The following is a 20,889-nucleotide window of genomic DNA, read 5'->3' as shown; positions in this document are numbered from 1 at the left end:
TTTTATGGAGGAAAATGTTGCCCTTCCGTTCATCATCTCTTTGTTTGTCTTTTTATTGCCTAATGAATTGTAGCTAATTATAGGAACAGTTAAGCTAAACCATGTTATGAAAATACACCTTTTGTCTATGCTCTCTCTCTAAATATTCATATCACATTCTTGTTACAGAAGTTCAGATGTAATGGAGCCAGTGAAGCTTAAAAACAGATTTTAAGTGTACTTCTGAAAAAAAGGTGGGGGATGGAGGGGAAAAGGATTTATGACTATACTCTCTACTTGAGTAATAACATAGATAACATCCAAGATGGCTCTCCAGCCATGTTTCACTGTCTCTTATTTCAAATGCATGTGTAGTTAGATTGTACGCCTAAACATTAGATAAAGGCTATTTTTTACGTTTGGAATCAAAGGAAAGTCAAATATGGCTATGGTTTAGTACTTTGTAAAATCAGATTAGATGGCTCAAAGAAGCTGCTTGGGTTGATTAAGATAACTCTAACAACCAAATAGCATATAGAAACATTCCAATTTGCTGCATTGGCCTTATTTTTCCTGTGCCTTTTTGTTGTCTGCTTTGAATATTTAGCAGGGAGGTGATAGGGAGAGAAAAAAAGAAATTAGAAAATCCCCACGCTTTGGAAAGCTGAGCAGTGATAAAGGAGTGTAATAGAATTTACTGCAGTACTGCAATAAAATAGATTCTTCAGGTCATGGCTTAGAGTGTATTGGGTGGGTTTCACTGGGAATGCTATTTGATGGGTGAAAATGTCATGGTTTAAATACTTCTCTGAATAAGTTTCATTATTAAACACCAACATGTCTTAGCAAATGGATCACAGGATTTCTTTTACTATCTTGGACAAGTATTTTTTCCTGCATAAAAAAGAGTTTATGGGGATGAGTATATTAAAATGTGAGAAAATTTGCTGTATGAACACAACCAGATGCAAAAATCCCCATCTTGTGTGACTGTGAACAATAACAGATGTTTCTGTAAGTCTTAGGAGGGGAAGAGATTCTGTATAATTCTGTATTCATGTTGAATTCAAGACAATACAATTCATGTTGTATTCAAGACCATTAATCTGTCCAGTACCCTGCAAATGATACCCACCCTTAGCACTTCCATCTCACACTTTTAATGAGCAGTGAGATGAAAATGACCCACTCTTACAGCTGCGTACCCCAGACTCCATAATAAAGTCTGTGTGCTCCTAAACTGGATGTTAACAGTTTGCTTTTCTCTACTTTTCTGCATCATTGGGCAACACTGTAATTCATCATCATCACTTTAGGATGTTTATCATCTGAAACTGCCAACAACTATTTTCTTCAGAGAACTTAGAGCTTTCAAAACTGGAATTGGGAAGAAATTACTATGATCAAGATCTTCTATAAAGTGAACAATAGGGAGGGTACATAAATAGCTGGTTCTGCTTAAATTCCTTTGAATCAAGAAGTTTGAAAAAGCACCTGTATGATCTATGAGTAATTTATGAACTCTGAATTCAGTGGGCCATGTGTTTATGAATGTGTTTTTTTTCTTCACTGTTATCCTGTTTTCCTCTAAGGGAACTTGTAATTAAAATTTCTGGAACAGACTTAATATTAGAAAAACATTCTAATAGTAAGAATAGCAGAGCATCAGAATAAGTATCCAAGGGAGTTTGTGGAGCTCTGTTTCAATAGGGTAGGCAAGCATGTGTCAGGAGCTAATTAGGTATAGCTGATCTAGCTTTGAATGGAGGCACATACCAGATGGCTTCAGGAGTCTTTTCTATCTGTGTTTTGTATAATTCCATATACCTGTATAAATGTGGGCTGCTGCATGTGTTCCTCAGGAATTGAATTACAGGAAATAAAAAGAGTACTGGCTGTTAAGCTGATAGTTGCAAAACTCCACTACAAAATGGAATGAGCTATCAGCTCAGCAGAAAACAAAAGCTGACTGAGAAAGTTTATCTGACAAAGATTAAGAAATTCTTTTTCATCAAGGAGGTATGGTTGGACCTCAGTTTGAGTACATCTCAGGTCTTTCTTTGCTATGGAGATGGCTGAAATTATATGTCTATGCACCAGGTTTAAAAGAGATTACTTTTCAGTGTGATTTTTGGATAGAATCAACGGTAAGATATTGTTTGCCAGTGTTAGATCTTCGCTGTGATAGTGTGAAACCTGCTGGTGTGTGCAGCTTCCAGACAGACATACTGCAATGTCAGATACTTCAGTGGTGCCTGTATTGAAACCTTACTAGTTATCTAAATGGAACCTGTTCATCTTCTAACAGGTAGCTCCGCAATTGTTGTGATCCTTTCTTTGTAGATACCATCTGCCTTTGAATTTAAGATATCAGAGCCTGCAGAATGGTATTACAGGAAAGCTCATGGTCCTTCCAAATTCTCCCGTTAATGAGATCTGTGTGTTTGTCTTTGGAATAAACGCTATTGCCGATCTTCAGCTCACCTTTACTTTGGAAGTGTAGATGGCTCTTTTCTCAGGCTTTTGCAATTGGAAAGAATACATTTGCTAAGGAATCACATTGCGGGTTTCAGACCATAAAGAAATACAAAGTATTGTTTTGTGATCTTTTCCACAGCTGCCCAAGGGTTGCACGCAGTCTAACCCCATCACCTATTCATGGCAGGGACAGATGGCTCTCCGAAGGTGCTCACAGACTTGCACACTTGGTGCTTTATTGTAAGAAGTTCTTGTACCAACACACAACAGAGAACCTGAGTATCTCTTGGGTCAGCAAGCATAACCATCTTCCAGCATTAAATGCATTCTGAATTCTTATTTCTTCCGACTTGAGAAAAGGAGGAAATTGTATGGAAGTCCTATCTTAAAGAATATCTATATCTGCAATTTTGAGCTCTGTCTTTCTTAGTGAATGCAAAACCTACAGTGTCCTTCTGCCAGGAGTGGAGGATGAGTTTCACACTGGTTCTGTCTGAGAATGCCTTAAATATCCAGGCAATTTCATGGATCAGGGAAATCATCTCTGCATCTTAATGCAGAGCTCTTATTGCTATGTCAAGTGAGTGACGTTTCAAGATTTTCCCTGGTGTATTTTATAGCCTTCTTTCCAACATCAAGTCAGCAAATGCTCTAGCTGCCTTGGTGGATGTATAGTGTAGCGCAGAATAAACTCTCAGGTTTACCTTTTATGTGAGATTCAATCACAAGAAATTCTGTACACTCTGTGCTCTGTAAAGGCTAAACAAATCAAGCTGGCAGGAGCATGATGCAACTAATTTATCTGTAGAGACAAGATAATATTGCACAGCAAGTATCCATTGTGCTAACACATATGAACACACACTCTATTTTGCAGCTGTGTCAAAGTCTCTGTCAGCTCAGCACCTCCACTATTATCCATGGCCTGTTTGCCAATTACAAGTTCACCTAAAGAAATGAGAAATTGAGGCTGATGGTGGCAGTGTAGGAATACGTGCGTAAATTTTTGTGTGTTGCACATTCCACTAATTATTTTACACTGAGAAGATTGCCTAACCATTATTTTTTGATGTGCATGTTTTTCTTTCCCAGATGTTTTTTAATGCTGTGTTAAATCAATCCACCTGGCTTTCATTCCTTAGAAATCTTCACCAGAACTGTGGAGCGTAGGGTTTATTTAAGCCCACAGGAGCTCTTCTGTACTATTTGTCTACTTGTCCCTGAATGTGGAGTACTGGACTTCAGGTCTGAGTCGTTAAATGTAATCAGATCACATTGCAGCCTGATTGCATCAGAAGGATTAAATTCACCAACTGCGGTACTCCTGATGCCTCAGCCTGCTTTCCCTGCAGGCTGGCAGATGTGAGTCTCTGTTCAGTGGAGTATTGGAGGCTACCTTTTTCTCCCTTAAAACAACAGGAAAAAAAAAAAATACTGGCATTTGAGAAATGCAAAAATGTCTTACCTCTAAATGAATGTAAAATTTCAAGTAGAAAACACATGGAAGAAAGAGCAAGCTTTAAGAAAACATTCTGCACTGAAACATGAGCAAATGGTCTTGTTTGCTTTACTCTTAAGAACCATGATTTTTGTGAAAGCTTGTGGGATACCCAGAAATGGTCTGACACAGTACAGCGATCTCTTGAAAGTGCTTTGAGAACCACATTAATATTTGGTTGGAGTGTGTGTAGCATTGCAGCAAATTCAGTAGTTCTAAGGCTGTATATCTGTTTTCAGATAAACATTTTCTTTCTATTATGGTACTGTATTTAGGTTAGAGTGAAGTTTGTAGGATGTTAATGCTGATTGTTTGCAAAACTAGGACTGTAGTGGCCCTTAACAGCAGCTGGAAAGCAGCTGGGGCATCTAGATTATTTGATTCATGCCAACCACCACTTAAAGCCCTTTATTAGCTTTTGCTTCCTACTCACTCTAAATAATAATTCTTGCTCTCTCCTTCAAAAATCTATTCAAAATCAGCCTTGTGTTTTTCTAATGTTCCTTACAGTCCTTTAGCCAGGACTGTGTTTTCTATGACACAACTAACAGATGCAGCCCTAATGTCCCTTTTTTAAATTATTTTTTTTAATATATATCAGGACCTCACTTGTGTTCATTACATACATCATATTGCTTTTTGTTTTTTGTGTTCACAGCCCCAAAAGGCAATGGTTCCAGATGTACCTTTAAACCTGCCTTTAATACACACATAGATTGCTCTGAAAGTAATGCCTCCTATTTATTTCTGTGGAAACTACAACAGGTACAAAGAGTTCAGTAACACCCATGTGCAGTTGCTGAGGTTTTTTGAAGGTTGAAAGAGATGAAAGAAAACTGGGAATGTGGAAACAGCCCAGTGATTGATGGACATGACACCATTCTGACTGAGAGTATCAAAGGCTCCAAGGTGCTGATAAATGGAAATGAAGACCTGGGTAATGAAGTCTGAGCTAGAAATATGAGGTGGTGAAGTTCTGTGAAGGGATGGGGACAGAAGTTGTGGAAAAATTCTCTTTAGTAGTGAATTAATGCTAAATTCACCACTCAGAATCTGAATGATTTTGAATTTCCAGTAGTGAATATCACGACATAACTTGAAAAGTAGTACCGTTCTCTGTCTGTAGGTAGACAGAATATCTGTGTGGACTAGAGTAATTATAAGTAAACAGATAATTTTTAAAAAACCTACCTACATAGGATTTTAAAAGTAAGGCTATAAACGTGGAAACCAAGAGAATTTTTGAAAGATCTAGCTTAAAGAATGGTAACAAAGTAAGACTGTACTATGCTGTGGTAGCAATTCTTCCTTCCTTTCTTACCATATGGATTTCTTAGATGAATATTCTCTTCGGGTAGTTTAATTCCAAAAATACCCCCAGAGCTAGTCAGAGTTATTGACACTGTCTAAATTGAACGATAATAAGGAAGTAAGTGGGCTCGAATGTTTGCTTAATTTGCCTTAATGTACTCTTAGATATTAAAAGTCATGCAGCTCAGTTGGCTACAGCCAGCATCTTGCTCATCCCTTGCTGGGCATGACTGCCTTCTGCTGCAGACCTGCAGAGTGCTGCCTGCTGGCTTCTCTGTTTTCCCAAAGGACAACGAGAGAGAGCTAAGCTGCAGGGAATGTGTGCCCTGTTTGTGTTCGGACACTGCCTCGTTCTGCCCAAGCAACCCGGTGGGTTCCTGCAAGTGAAGGTTAAATTCTGCCAGGGTTCTCTATGCTCTGCCCTTCCACCTTTATCCCCATGAGAGCCTGTGGCTGCTTTAACACAGATGCTTTTAATATACCTTCTTGTTTGTTGTTGTTTTTTTCTTCCTGGAGTGTGTTCATGTATTCACAATTTTTGTGTCAGAAGAATTTTGAACAAATAATTCAGAAGGGTTTATTTGAGAGTTTGAAGGATCTTCAATCTTTTTTTCTTTTCTTTCTTTTTTTTTTTTTTTCCCCCAATAAACAGAGTTACAATTCAAATGAGAAAGTATTTCTGGCTGAAAGGTGGGGAAGTTTTCCTCTGCAAGTGTTTTAAGAGGATATTTTGAAAACATCAAAGTATTTTCTTCATGGAAAGAAAATCTTTTTTTGCAAGTGCTTTCTGTTTTACTGAATTGGCATTTTCTGCCGACAGAAAGAAAAACAAACACAAGGTGGAGAGGAATGTTGAGATAATTTGTGAATTGTGATAGATGCCGCTTTTCATTTGCCCCCGCAATGACTGAGATTAGGATCAAAAATCCTATGTTTTAATTAGGAAGTGTCTTTCACTTCTTTGTTCTCATGTTACAGCAATATGTTTTGCATTTAAATCATTCTCTGTCCCAGAGAATGTACAATCAATCAACTGCCACTCTTGAGTACAGGTCCTACAAACTCCTATTGTGCTGCAAATGGAAAACCTCTTGAAATCCCAGACAATGCAAGAGGTCTACGATCATTAATAGCATAGTCAAGGATGTCTGATTAATTTTTGTGTGGTTAGTGTATGATTTTCTTTCCAGGCTCCATCTTATCTGTAACGCTTCTGCTCTGTATTAAGCTGGTATCTTATAAACCTCTTCGTTTAACAAGGGGGGAAAGCTTGCTGCTTTCTTGTTTCCTTTTCATATTTTTTTCGTTACAAATCATTGCATTCTGCAAGAATGTAGCTCTCCAACAAATGTGCAACATCTTACCTGTTAAAGCACTCCTATTTGATTCAGACATACAACTTGATGCTGTTCCTTGTTTTGAATTAGGTGAAAATTGTTTATTGAGAAAGTGTTGCAAGGTTTATTTCAGTTTATTAGGTTTCTGAATAACTCTTTCTAAAAATTAATGTAATGATTTATAACACAGTACTGTGTCCCAGTGCTCTGACTTCATGATTTTGCACATAGAATCATAGACTAACTTGAGTTGGAAGGGACCTTAAAGCCCACCCAGCTCCAACCCTGTGGGCTGGCTGCCATCCACCAGCTCAGGCTGCCCAGGGCCCCATCCATGGCCTTGAGCACCTCCAGGGATGGGCACCCACAGCTTCTCAGGCTCCAGCTTCCTTTGTGTTTGCATTCTAACCTAACAGGGACTGCTGTTATATTCTCCTAAGACCCACGTAAAAATATTTGTGTGCTTACCACAGATTCAGAAGGCCTGCTAGGAGGTCATGAGTGAAATAGAAAGCTTTTCTTCTTTCCATTGCATGCCTTCTATAAGTAGGCACTTAGGCACTTTGAGTGGTTGAGTTTACTGGGTGTTTTTGCCCCCAAAGTGTTTTCACTTTACTGATCTGTGTTAAACTTTGGTGCCTCGGTTGTGTGGCTGATGCTGAGACATCTGAGTCTCTCAGGGGAGGGGAGAAGTTATTTCTCTTATGTTAATGACCCAATTTCAGCCAGAAGAGGGCTGAAATTTATTAGAACTCAGGCTGCCTTGCCAGTGCAAGAATGAAGAAAATATTAAGTTGGATCAGTTTCCCCTTAAAGTCTCCTCCTCTTCTAAAAAAGAACAAGCTGTCTACCTAACACTTTCTTCAGCCCCCTAGAGAGCCTGCACAGCTTGAATGAGTTTGTTGCTTAACAATTTCAAGTAAACAGGGGGAGCACATGTAATGTTTTTGCATGTGGTAGCACGGGAATTGAGATCTTTCCTAACTCAATTCCTAGAAAGGTTTTATCACATCAAAGAGTAGGTGGTTACACTGCCCTAGGACCTATTGAAAATCTAAGCACATCTGGGATGTAAGCACGTCTGATGCAGGGCATGCATTTTCATCTGTTCTGGCAGCACCATGTTAGCCCATGGAGGACTTTATTTTAGAAAAAGAAAAGCCTCTGCTAGAAATGATTTAGAAATGGAAAATCAGGGTTAAAATAATAGAACATAACTTGCTCGGTAAGCTCCAGACAGTATGAGAAGGTGAAGGGTATGTAATATTTTTACTGTTTAAATAAAAATAACATAAAGTATTCTGGACACTTCAGCAGTTCTTGTATCATGCTTGCTGCAAGCCAGGCTGGATTAGCCCAGAGCATTCAGCAAAAAGAAAGCAAACCCCTCTCTCAAGCCTCATTCCTCTCATGCTTCCTGAATGCTGCTTCTGTGCACTCTGACAAGACCTCTCATAGGCAGGGTCACTACTTGCTCTGTAAAGCCAAGCTGAAGTTTGGAAAAATATGAACTATACCTTTAAAAACCAGCCTCTAGGAGCTTTATCAAATGGCCCCTCCTCATTTGATTAGAGGTAGAAAAAGCCCAAGCTGGCTAGTGGTGGAGACGTTGCTGGAATAACATGTTCTGAGGTTAAATAAGAATGGATGTAAGGGCACCTCATGTGGTGCCCTTTTTTTTTTGCCTTTTCCTTTCACTTTCTCATAGTGATGGGAGTGAAAACGTGCAGCTTTTCCTATGTTGCTCATGTGATGACTCCACATGGCAGTACCTGGATTAGTTGTGGTTCTCAGAGGTCTGCAATTCCCTGTTGTATTTTCTACGTTGTTTACTGTTTTGATGACAGCTATCAAGCAATGCTCTGCTGTTTGCACCACGGTGCTTTCTTTTTAAGCAATTGAGTGCACCATGCCCTTTTCCCTTCTGCAGAAAATTGAACAAGTAAAGTATGAGGAGAGAAGCTTAGATTCCCTGCTTTAACAGTTACCTTCTTCGAAGAGAGACTGCTTTCAGAGAGGAAAATTCACTTTATAATAATTAGCCGTGTGAGTAAAATTGATCCTGAGGCTTTTTCTTTTACCACTGGGTCCCACCACAAATCCATTTCTAGCCATACCCATATGCTGTACCAGGGCTAGGTGAGGTATGTGCTTCACATCTCCTGTAAACAAATCCTGCCCAGTAGTGCAGAGCCAGGCTGTACTGCTAGAGACAAGGATGTTTTTACCTAGTACTAAAGGCTGAGTATTGGAAAGGCATCTTGCATTTGCCAAATTGCTCAGGTCTTTTGAAGGAGAAAAAAATGGTTTCTCCTTTGGTAATCTCCTAGCTTATTACCTCTGAAGAATCAAACCGTTTTCTTTTCATTTTCATTTATGCTTTTTGTGAGTTACCTCCTCCATTGCTGCCTTAGACAACATAAAATGAAGTTGTTTGCCTGACATCACTGATCCAAATTCTTTTTGTGAGAAGCTGGAAGAAAATAAACTAGATCAGATGGAAAGTGCTTGTGTGAATTATTGTCTTTATTTTGCTGTTAGAGATGTTGCAATCTGAAATGGTGCATTTCTCTACTTGATTTCATGAATGTTGAATTTGTCTGTCTAATTTCAAGTCTAGTTTTTAGTATTCAAAAGAATGGTAATACCCAAACATAGCACTCTCTCTCTCTCTCTTATTTATTTAATTTTTAATTCTTCTGATCCATGAATGAGCTGTACTAGTTTTCCATTGAGAAGGTGCAGAATAGGCAGTTAGACTGTGAAGGCTGTTGTGTTTTCCCACTCAGCCTCCAAGCCTGTCTCAGGTCTTCTGGAGAGAAATTACCATTAGGAGGCAGGCTTTCTGCCCAGATTAAAGAATGGATCCATTCAGACTGTATACAATAGATGCTTCATATCTGTAAATTAACTTTGAACACAACCTAAAACATTATTTCAGTTGGATCTTTTGGTGAAGCCAGTCTGGATGAGTTTAGAATAATGGAGGGAAGGGTGGACTTGGTGATCTCCAGAGGTCCTTTCCAACCTCTACAATTCTGAGAGTCCATATCACATGTTCAATTCTCTAAGTTCCAGATAAACAGGATAACCTTGGTGTTGAAGGTGAGATTCTCTGATACAAATGATTTAGTTCACTTGTGAAAATACATGTGCTGAATCAGTGGAGCTTTTGCCATTTCCGTACATTTTTTACCCTATTTGTGTAAGCAATTCTTTTCGTTTCATGTAATTTATAATTTGAATCTAAAATTATTAATCATATTTATGCAAAGCAGCATTTTAAGAAAGCAACCTACGAAGCAAATTTTGATGTAGTGTTTTTATTTTTTAAGTATTTTCTATTTCACCTAAAAAAGTTCATTGCTGTAGTAACTATCAAGTAAAACAAAACCAGAATAAAATAAAGGAAAATCCCTGAATTTATTAGGTTCTAATAAACTCCCCCCCCAGTGCACATACATTTAGAATCGTTCATTAACATTAATGAGAGTTATGCATACATCGTGGGGAGAATAGGCCCTGTTGTTTTATTTCTTTTCCTTGTTTTCAGTATTAAATCTTATCCTGCACCCAGTTCTATAGGGCATACATGCATTCGTGCTGCGCAGTTATTTGCTCTACTTAATATATACAGTTTGAGCACTTCTTGTTGCATAGCAAAGGTGGAAAGTTCATAAATTAAAAAACAGATAAATCTGTTCAACAGAATTTGTGGACATACATAAAAGCAAAGGCTTTGCAAATTAATGAATTAATAGATTACTATTGATTACCACCAGAGCCTAATTAAATAATAAATTTTCCCCCACACAATTACTTGTTTCATGCATGTTATTAAATGATTAAATTCTTAACTAGTTTTGAAGCTCTTAGACTTGAATGAGGTGCTCAGGAGAGCAAAGCTATGCTTGGTACAAAGGGGCAGAAGCGGGGACTAGTTACACAGATTTATGATTTAATTTGCTGTGTGATCTTGTTTAATGTAAATATGGAGTTGTTTAAAAAAAAAACACCCAACACCTTGGTAGATTTTTTGGACAAAAATAAATACGAAATGCAGGATAGTTTATTAATTATCTGTACCAGATTGGGAAGAGTGACTCGTGTCTATTGCTGCAGCTGTAGTACCTTTCCTCCCTCATTTCTGTGCTCCCAGCCATGTCCCACTGCAGTCAGGCCCCAATCCAGGTGTAGCGTGTGAAAAAGATCCAAACATTGGAGGAAACCAAACTCATTTCTGTCAGAAATTTAATTTATTCTATAGCTTTGTCATACCTCATTTCCGAGGTAGCCATCAATATTTCTTGGAAAGCGTTAAGAATAATAAACATAGGAAGGTCCTCGGAAGAAGCTGTGTTGCAGAAGGAAAATAAGCAAATAACGCTCCTCAGTTTGACATACTTTCACATATTTGGGAGTTCTAAGAGCAGATTGTGGGAGAAGGAAATGAGTCTCCCTTATTCCCAAATTCTCTTCTGCGTAAAAAATGCCGTGTGCCAAAACACTGCTGTCCCAGGTGAGAAAATTCCTTGGGTGCAATTCCTCAGTGCAGTGCTGTGCTGCAGCAATACCCGGATGGCAGCTGGGCCTCAGGCACTGCCTTCCTGCTTGGCTCTCTAATTAACAGCAGCTTGCAAAATGAGCAGTGACATCACGTTCATTAGCGGTTGGGGCTGTGTTTTCTTTGTGTTTGCTGGGTTTGCCTGGCAGCTGATTGAAGCTGGTAGACAGATTGCTAGCTGGGTTATAGGACGCACCAAGTCTACCTACACAAGCAGTGCCCACTTAAGAGAGATGTGGCTTCACTGAAAGTTCTCTCAACTCAAAATGGAATTCATCATTTCAATGGTTTTAAAATAGTCGTGCATCAAATTTGCTGGGGTTTTCCTTTCCTGAGAACTGAGTTTTCTTTGCTCGTTCCTTGCACAAAATATGGGCAGGTATTTTTAAAACACCTCTTCCAGTTGTTTCCATTTTCTGATGGTTAATATGTTGAATTTCCATACTAACATTTTGGATCGCTTGTTGAACATGTGAACATAAGAAAAAAGGTTGTGTGCCTGATTGATGCTATAATTAAGCAGCAGATTGCAATGAATGATATCCTGTTCCTCAGTTTTGGGCTGTGTTTAGCTTTTGTTGGGTTGATTTGACCTCAGCAAGACTAGGCTGGCAAGCAGATGTCAGCTCTGTTGAGCAGAACACCTTCTGGTCACTCCAGTAGAACAGGAGAAGTGCATGTCTGTGTGTATAGAAGTAAAAGGCAGAGTGTTTGCAGTTATTCTTGAGTGGAATATGCAAACAAAATTTCAATAGGCAGGCAAAGAAATGCTGCAGACCCTATTGGAAAATGATAAATTGCTGTTAAATGTTGTAATTATCCCATGATGTTCAAGACTGAAACTTAACTAAATTTTGCTGAAAATATTAAAAAAAAAAAAAAAAAAAAAAAAGTGAGAGGTAATGTGATTTAATATATTAGCCACAGAGTAAGTGAAAAAAATGAGAACCCAGCAGAAAATTAATATTTATCTCTTACCAGTATGTAACAAGCTTTGTTAAAAATGTCTGAAAGCAAAGAAGAGTTTGTTAGACAAATTATAATTTTAATTGCAGACGTAATTGATTATACTCAGCATACTCATTAGGTTAAGGGAGAATATGAGTCAACTCTCAAGGTCATTACAGTAATAGATATTGTAGGCATGTAATTTGTGATAAGCTGGTTCACGAACATCTAATTGCTCATTCATGGCAGCATGTCTGGCACTTCTACTCCCCAAACACCTCTTCGTCCAATTTATTTAACACCCCTTAATATTCCAGGGTCAAATTTACTATGGGAGACATCAAGCAGTGAATTTTCAACCTCCAAATTATTGCACCACTTCACCCTTTTTGTGCCTCAAAGACAGAGCCTGTGTTACCAAAAATTAGTGGTCTGACAGTAGGCAGGGTACATCACAAATAGAAATACTAACCCACAGAGACAAGCTAGAATTTCTCATTGAAAACAGCTGTTCTCTGCCCTCCCCAATGGCAGTCTTATATTGTAATAGGATGCCAAAAGAGATGTTCTTTTTAAAAAATGCTCTATTTAATCAGAACATTGTCTTCCTATTGTTCCTAGGGAGAACACACAATCACAGTATTTTGTTAACTCTTTCGTTATTTTTTCTTTTCAAGACATTGACAGAGTGTCTTTAACATTAGCTTTCTCTTTGTCTGAAAATCAATTGAAATGTCACACATCAATTCTTACCAACCAGACAAAACAGAAAGGACTGCTTACAGTATCAGCTACAAGTAACAACTGTACTTCCCTCTGATATAATGCCTTATTTTTATAGATCCCAGAAAAGCAAATGTCTTGTCTAGGGCATGGGGTGGCACTGGGAGAGGAAGGCAGGTATTGCATATTGTCTTTTTCTACCTCCTTTCTCTGGTCATTTGGTCTTAACTCAGGTTTATACTGTTCTGATTTATAAATCAGTACTGACGCATTGCGTAGCTTTGCAGAGTGTTGGTTGAAGCAAGAGAACCAAAGCAATTCCCACTAGACTGAAAAGTTTGATTCAGTCTGCAGTGCAGCAGGGTGGAAATGTAACATTCCATTCAAATATCTTCATCTTTGTTCTAGGAATCAAGGATTCTGAGGTTTGTTTTGGATTTGCTTTTTTGTTTTTGCTTTCTTTCAGAAAAAGAAAGGAAGAAATAGCTAGCATGTGTCTCAGAGGAGCATGGCTTTCCTTTGCAATAATTTTCATTATTTGCAACTTTTGCAAGTTATTATTTTTAGTTGATGTGAGATAGTAATTTTTCCACTCGTGTTGGAAAAGTGCAATAGGTACTGCTGTAGTCATTTAATTATATACCAAATTAATTCCAATTTTATTTAATAGTAAATCTTTTAATATTTTTGGGAGATTCAGAAGTCTGAAGTTTCTCTTCAGAAAATTATTCTATGTAGAAGACTCTATTTTTATGTATGGCCTCTAGTCCAATCTTAGTCCTTGACAGTACAGTTTCGCTGTTTAAAGCATTGTCTCCAATGATATGTGTCTCCTTTCCAGTGTAGAAGTTAATTTGTTGGTGCTGATTATCTGCTCCATATTACCAAAAAAGTCCTACTGCTTAATAATATATATCAATCTCTTAACCACCTTGTAGAATGACCTGCTGAAAAAAATTGTAATGCAAACACACTGCCATCTGTTGTGTAGTTATTCTTCAGTAATAGTACATAAACTGGAGATATGTCGAAGTAATTTAGTAAGTCAACAAATGTAAAATGAGACTTGGTAAATACAGTGTTTTATACTGAGTTTTATTAATCATTGTCATCTGCAAGATTATAGCAGATATACTGATCTATTCAAAGTCCAGTTTGTTTTGTTTCATCTATTGAATGCTGATATCAGAGCTAGTGATAAGGAACATGATGCCGATTATAATAATTACTTGAAAAATAAGGATTTTTGAATGCTGAAGTTGGTACAAAGCCCACTGAAAAAAATGGAAAGAATCAAGTGACACAGAGGAATGTCAGGAAGTCCTAAGTACCTTAATTTAATCAATTCACAGTATACATTTGCATTTGTACTGGTGGTCACACTATCTGTTTTAGAAAGTATGTGTGGAGTTATTAGTCACTTCAGAAGTGGGGCTGATGGTATCCAAATAAAATGGGTATCTCCTGGAAGCAGGGGCTATGTTTTAAGCATAGTATTACAGTATAGACTACAGAAGAATAAAGAATATATGTAAGCTGGATTCTTTTTCTGTAAGTATAGTTCTAAAAATGGTGTTTAGACATCCTAATAATTAATGAAGAGGTTTCAGATGAAGAATTTTCCAGTATCCTATGCTTTTGCTAATTTCCTTTTTTCATTAAGAAAAGATAAATTGTATCCAATTATTGAAAATTATGTAGGTCATTATCATGAATGAAACTGCAATTAAACTCAGTTTTTACAAAAAAGAAGAGGTTATCTTGTCACAACGTAGGTGTTAGTGTGCCTTGCTTGGCTCATATTCCTGCCTTCAGGCCAGGATTGTATTGAGGTGAAGTCCAACATCAGACTTAAGTGCTATATTTGCAGTAGGACTGTGCTAAGAGATTTTCAAGTGCCCTAGAATCAGAATTCAGATCCTACTGGTGGCCATTCAAGTGATTGTTCAGTGTCTTGTTGCAGTTCTTGTTCAGTTGCTTGGTAGGGGATAGCCTTGTTATCCTAAGGAGAGATTACCCCTTCCCATGTAGAGCAATCAAAAGCAGCTGGTGGTGCATCAGTGTGGTGCAGACCCAGGCTGGTCTGTTCCCCAGTGCTGGCAGCTCCTCAGAAAGCTGGGGGATCCAGAGGCAGCCTCTCATCTGAGGTTTTGTCCCAAAGAACCAATAATTTCACTGCTCAGTGCAGTGTGCAGAAGGGTGGGAAGCTTCTGGCCTTGAAGGAGGAGAGGAAACCCTGCAGTGATTTGTGGCAGGGGGGAAATAATTGCCCTTGAGTAGAAAAACTGAGAGAAAGGGACAGGGATAAACAAAGACCCCAAAGAGCAAACTAAGCATGATTCTTCTGTGCTTGCCAGCTGTTTACACCAATCGAAAACAATTTAAATAAAATAACAGCAACACCAAAACCTCAGTGTCACCACAGTGATACTGGCTTGAAAGCAGTTGTGGGTGAATTGGTGCTGGTCTATCAACAGGACAAGGAGCGGAATGTATGGCCTGCGGGACCCAGCTCATGTCCCACATTGTGCCCACCAGCTCAGATCTTGGCTCTCATTGGAGCCATGTTTGTGCTCTCCAGCTCCTGCGGCATTGGCACGTTTGTGTTCTTCACAGATCAGGTGGATTTTATCAAGTGAATAAAGAAGGGCTACAGGGATGACATTATGTAACCACTGACGTTACTCAGAATGCTGTACCTGAGGAAATGTAAAGAAACAAGATTTATTCTATTTTCTACCCAAATTTAATAAACTAATCTAGCCCTGTAACTTATGTTTAACTAAATTACAGTTCTTGTATTACTTTCACCTTAGATTTCACTCTGATTATTATAGGCTTGGCTGCAATCACTGGCAATTACAGCTTCCCATCCTTTTCTAGGAATATACAACATGAAGTGTTTTGCACTTTACACTTTTTTCTATTTATTGTTCACATCCAGTTGGATGTACTAATAAGCATTAACATGCAAATAATTATAATCAAGATTTGATATCCGTAGAGAACAAATGCTAATACAGTTAATACATCAAATATGAAAGAGGCTTTTAATTCAAGAAAGAAAAAAAGATTAAAAATATTAGCTTTTTATATGAAAAGCATTTGCAATGATTATAAATTCTATTGAGCTGGCAGAAATCTGAGCTTCGAGCTTTCAGTATCTCTCATTAATGTTTAGCCTCAAGAATGAGTTTATAATAAAGGGACTTATGCAGACAACAGATAAATAGAAATGATACAGCCAAGAGGGCTGAAGAGCCCTGGGTATGTTTGTTGTCGTCTTACCACACTGATTTCCATCAGAGGTGCTGAATATGCTAAGAGTTGTGTAGAAGATGAAGTGAAATGCAATATGTGTTGATAACGGCTAAGGCTAGAATGTCAGGAAATTATTTTCCTTTGATTTTCCTCTAAGTTTCTTTTCCTTATTATTACTTCCTATGGGATGGAAAAGGTTAGCTTCGATCTTGCAAAGTCAGCTGGTTGGACTAAACCTGCAGATCTCAGTGGAATGATAATTGGGAGAAGCCTAATGTGCTGTAAAACAGAGGTCAGCGTGGGTAATATAGTGACCTGGCAGATTTTGAAAGCTGAGCATCTCCTGTGGATTCAAAGGAAATTTTATCTGTGTAGGCATCATGCACCTCCATGGTGCTTCTTTTCACGGGACTATGGATCCCATGTGAGAGTGGGACCTGAATGTAGAAGAAGGATAGAAGCAAGCCATCAGTTTCTAGTGGGACAGAATGAGCTGAGTGGTTTCCTCTGAAGTAGAAAAGCCAAAGAGAGAACCTCTCTCTCCTGCAGCAAGCAGGCACTACTGAAGTAAGAAGCAGGGAATGGTGTGGGCTGAGGACATCTTAAAGAGGGACACGGAGTTGAGGTTTGGTGGAAAAGGCTGGCATGCATATGTCTACAGATTGAGTTGGAAACTCAGCAGGGAACAGAGGAGATAGAGCTAAGTTATTTGGGCAAGGTGCACTACTGTTTTAAGCAAAATCCTTAGGTAAACAGGTCTGGGGTGATGGGACTTGGAAATGCTGTGTATGTATAAGCTGAATGGAATATTCCTCCCTAAACAAAGTCTGCTAAAAGCAGTCATCAGATGAAAAATGAAAATGCACCAAAACTAAGAGCAATATCAGCACTTTGCTTTCACAGTGTTTGCAATGAATGCCTTGAGTGTTCTGAGTCTCAACTGGAAGCTTTTTTCTAAATGGATTTCTTGTATAGCCCAGTCAATAAATGTGAGTAACCTCAATCTCTTATCCTAAGCACTGTTATATTTTATGATTTTTTCATAAAAATTAATCACTTAAATATTTAAGCCTTAATTAATTAATGAGAAATTTACACCCAGTGCAGTGTGATGTCTGTTGGAAAAACGACTTAATAGGCTTTCAGTCCTGCCATTGTTCTGGCTTGTCAATGAATTACTTAAGTGTCATTTGTTATACAAGTTGAGTCAATAAAGTCCTTTAGTTGTTTTTCAGAGAGTGAACATTATTTTCAGATAATGTATATCTAATTCTCTTTTCCCTTTAGTCTGTCTGCATTGGTTAGTGTGGGTTATTATTAATTAGCCCTTCATAGCAGATTAGGCAGGAAGGATCATGATGCAGTAATAAATAAAGGTTCACAGAGACAAAATTCTCTAATTAGAGAGTATGGCTTAGTGGTGAGCAGTGTCTTCAAATGGATTGCCATCTGTGAAATTAAAGCTGATTTCCTTCATTTGCTTATATAATATTTGTAAAGAAAGTGGCTCTTTTTTATTTATGGAAATTATATATTCTCTTTCATTATTTTCTCTTAATTGATTCTACATTCCTGTAATTACTAAGCAATGAAAACATACAGTGCAGGAGAAGAACCACGGTAATGGACAACATGACCCCATAGTATTTGCCATGTGAACGTGGAATATCATTCTGCTTTAACACATTCCTTTTGATGTATTTAGATGAAATGAATGTAAATACAAATTCCTCTTTCCGGGGGAATAAACTGCATCAGTTTGTGTTCTTTTTTCACATCGGATGTAGAAATTGGAGTAGGTTTAGGTATGTCAATTTTTGCTTTTTAGACTCTTTGGATAGAAGACAAAGATTCTTGCTTTCCCATCCTTTCAAAACTTTGGTTTGTAAATGGTGAAATATTTAATCCAGAGTTATACAAATAAGCACAATCTATTGAGGGTCAACATAGTCATGACGTTTTTTTTGTTGAAGTAACTCGTCTCCATGAAAAAATGCCCGTTATCCAAGGACATGCTAAAAATCCTGGACATCTTTGAGACCCAATGCTTTGAGGGTTTTTTCTTTTGCACTAGAAACTGATGAAATAAAAAGATCTAGAAAAAAAAAAAAAGATAATTGAAACTGGATATTTTTCATCTTTCTCTGATTCTTTTTATAGGGAACACTCTCTGGTCTCCAACTAAGAGTTTGTTGAGGGAAGGTAGTTAACAGGATGCTTTTGATAAATGACAACGTGGCAACATTAGCAGTGCAGACACACCCTTGTTTTCTGCAAAAGGAAAATACTGATGTTTTTGTCAGCGACTTCAGTAATGAACTTTAAAGTTCAGACCTAGTGTTTGGTAGCTGTTGTTTGAAGAATAACCTCTGTGGTTTCATTAGACAAGTTATGAATTACAGCTAAGTCAAAGATTATAACTCTTGAGTTCTGCACCTATTGATTGCCATGTGGAGATAAGAAAAAAAAAATAATAAATCTTTTTTCCTCCCCTGGATAATATAGATAATTAGAGGTACTGTTAAGAGACATTCCCTTTCTTGTGCAGCATCTGGTTGTTGCCAGTCCCACAGCAGGAGATCGGCCCTGATGGATGACTTGGCGGGGCTGGGCGGTGCTGGTACTTGTGCTGCTGGAGACGTCACAGGCAGTGCCTTTCAGAGAGCTGCTGTTAGGCTGGGTGTGCTGGATGCCTCTCAGAGATGTGGAGGAAAAGTGAACTGAATTAAAGCTTACCTTTTGCTAAAAAATTCCCCAAAGCCTATTCCACCATCTGTCTGAGGTTTTGGCAGGGGGGTTGGACTTGATGATCTCTGGAGGTCCCTTCCAACCCCTACAATTCTGTGATTCTGTGATTCAAGTAGGCTTTCCAGTGCAACCTAACTGTGATAGTTCATGCGTTACGTATTGAGAAATCGATCAGTGAAAAACGTAGAAGCAGAATTAATCAAATGTTCACTTTATTTATGAACGTGTTTTCCATGTTACATTTCCACCAGGATACCTAATGAAACTGTCAGGAAAAGGGTGGTTCCTGTCATGCTCTCCCTTCTCTGATTTTACTTAGGAAGAAAAGTTGTTTCTAGTTTTTCTTCATAGTAAGGTAATAAGTAAAGTTGTAACAAGCAAGTTTTAATGTGTACAGAAGACTGCCACAGAAGACTCTGCAGACCTCACATTTTCTTCAGCAAAAAGTTTGAAAGTATCAGAAGGAAAAAATCTTGGAGATTTTCATATAAAAACTAGTAATTCTGTCCCTGAAGATGCCCCCAAGAAAATAAAGGTATTGCTTAGTAAAACAACTGCTGTATTGCAGTGTAAAAATCCACTTTTAAGTCATCTCACCACAACAGGGTCTTTACACTGAAATGGAGAAATTTGATCTCTTACAAATTATGAACAATGCATGAATTGCAGTTTATTTTTTTCAGTGATGTTTTTGCAAGTGGACCCAGAACAGTGTAAACATACTTCTGTCTCTGCTTACAGTTAATGTATGTCCTGTGACAGCCAATAGAAAGAATGCATAAATGTACGCGTGTCTTCTCCAATATTTTCTTCTCAGTTCCAAACACCCTTTGACTTTGAAATAAGCAAGTAGATCTAGAAAGAAAATATACTGTAATTTCCTTCTAATAGGTCCAAACTCCTGAAAATGCAGCAGAAGCAACTCAGCAATTTTAGTGCCAGATGGATGAAAAATAAATTGCATATTAAGCTTTCTTCATTAATTAAAAAGTGAATACCGTGTCTTAGGTTTACAAATATCTCTAAACAGGTTTGCATCTTGGGACAGGGTGCTGCTAAAGCACTAAATATTGGCCTTGGATATTGTTTTGCTTGAATGTTAACAAGGTAGGAATCACACTGATGGCATACCAGAATTAAAAAAAGGTAAAACAGGAATGGGTGAAAAAGCATTTCAGAGTACATCACAGGGAGCAGTGCTGGAGGCAGAGGGGTTTGGACAAAATGGACTGAGACTTTTGTCCTAGCTTTAATGCTTGAGCTTTCCTAGTTAAAGTCCATTGCATTTATGTCAATTTAATGATGCTTAAGCATAGCACCCCAAGCAAGAGCTAAACTAAAAGTGCTTGCACGTACACAGAAAGAAATTCAATTAGGCTCCTGTCTACAGTCCACAGCCCAACACATCCTAGAAGGCAAAATCTCTGTAGGATTTGCATGTGCTCATCTCTGCATAAATGATGTAGGTATGGGCTGCAATGCTTCACTGATGCTCTTCATTTTTCTCCTCTGGGCCCAAGTGTTCAAAGTGTCAGAAGTCAGAGCTGCCTGTTTGCTGCATCTCAGATAAGAAGGGGAAGGTGTTTGATCAGAAGGACAACTCTTACCATGACACACCACTTGTTCCATTTCTCTTATAGCTCTTGAAAATCCCTCAGCAGCTTTTCATTCAAGGCATTCAGTTTTTTTCAATGCAAACACATCTGCTGAGAATTAGCAGATTGGGCGTGCATGCAGAACTCACTACATTGGTTTCAGTTTTAATATTGTCCTCTGCACGGGGTTGAAGAGAGTGAATAGTGAGAGGGCAGTATCTGGCCTTACTCTAACAAATTTATTGATAAATGTGAAAATAATATCTGATTAGTATGGCATAGTGCTGTACCAGTTCTGTGCTAGCTGCTTTTTCTATGCTGCAGATGAGTGACAGTAGCTGAGAGGTTTTGCTTACACTGCTGCTGCTCCCAGGTGATGGCTGTGCTACCACCCGGCAAGCTGAACAGAGAAGTGACTGCAACAGATTGCTTGTTACCACACTCTAA

General features: G+C 38.2%; 1 protein-coding gene across 3 annotated transcripts in view; it reads left to right on the top strand.

Annotated features, from left to right (window-relative positions):
• Positions 1–20,889, top strand: part of FHIT (fragile histidine triad diadenosine triphosphatase) — a 508,608-nt gene that overhangs the window by 379,529 nt on the left and 108,190 nt on the right. The window lies entirely within an intron of this gene.

This window comes from Lagopus leucura, unplaced genomic scaffold (genome assembly GCF_019238085.1).
Source record: "Lagopus leucura isolate 7727_CA_CO unplaced genomic scaffold, USGS_WTPT01 Super-Scaffold_100028, whole genome shotgun sequence".
NCBI classification, from domain to species: domain Eukaryota; kingdom Metazoa; phylum Chordata; class Aves; order Galliformes; family Phasianidae; genus Lagopus; species Lagopus leucura.
This window is presented reverse-complemented; position numbering and strand designations above follow the sequence as displayed.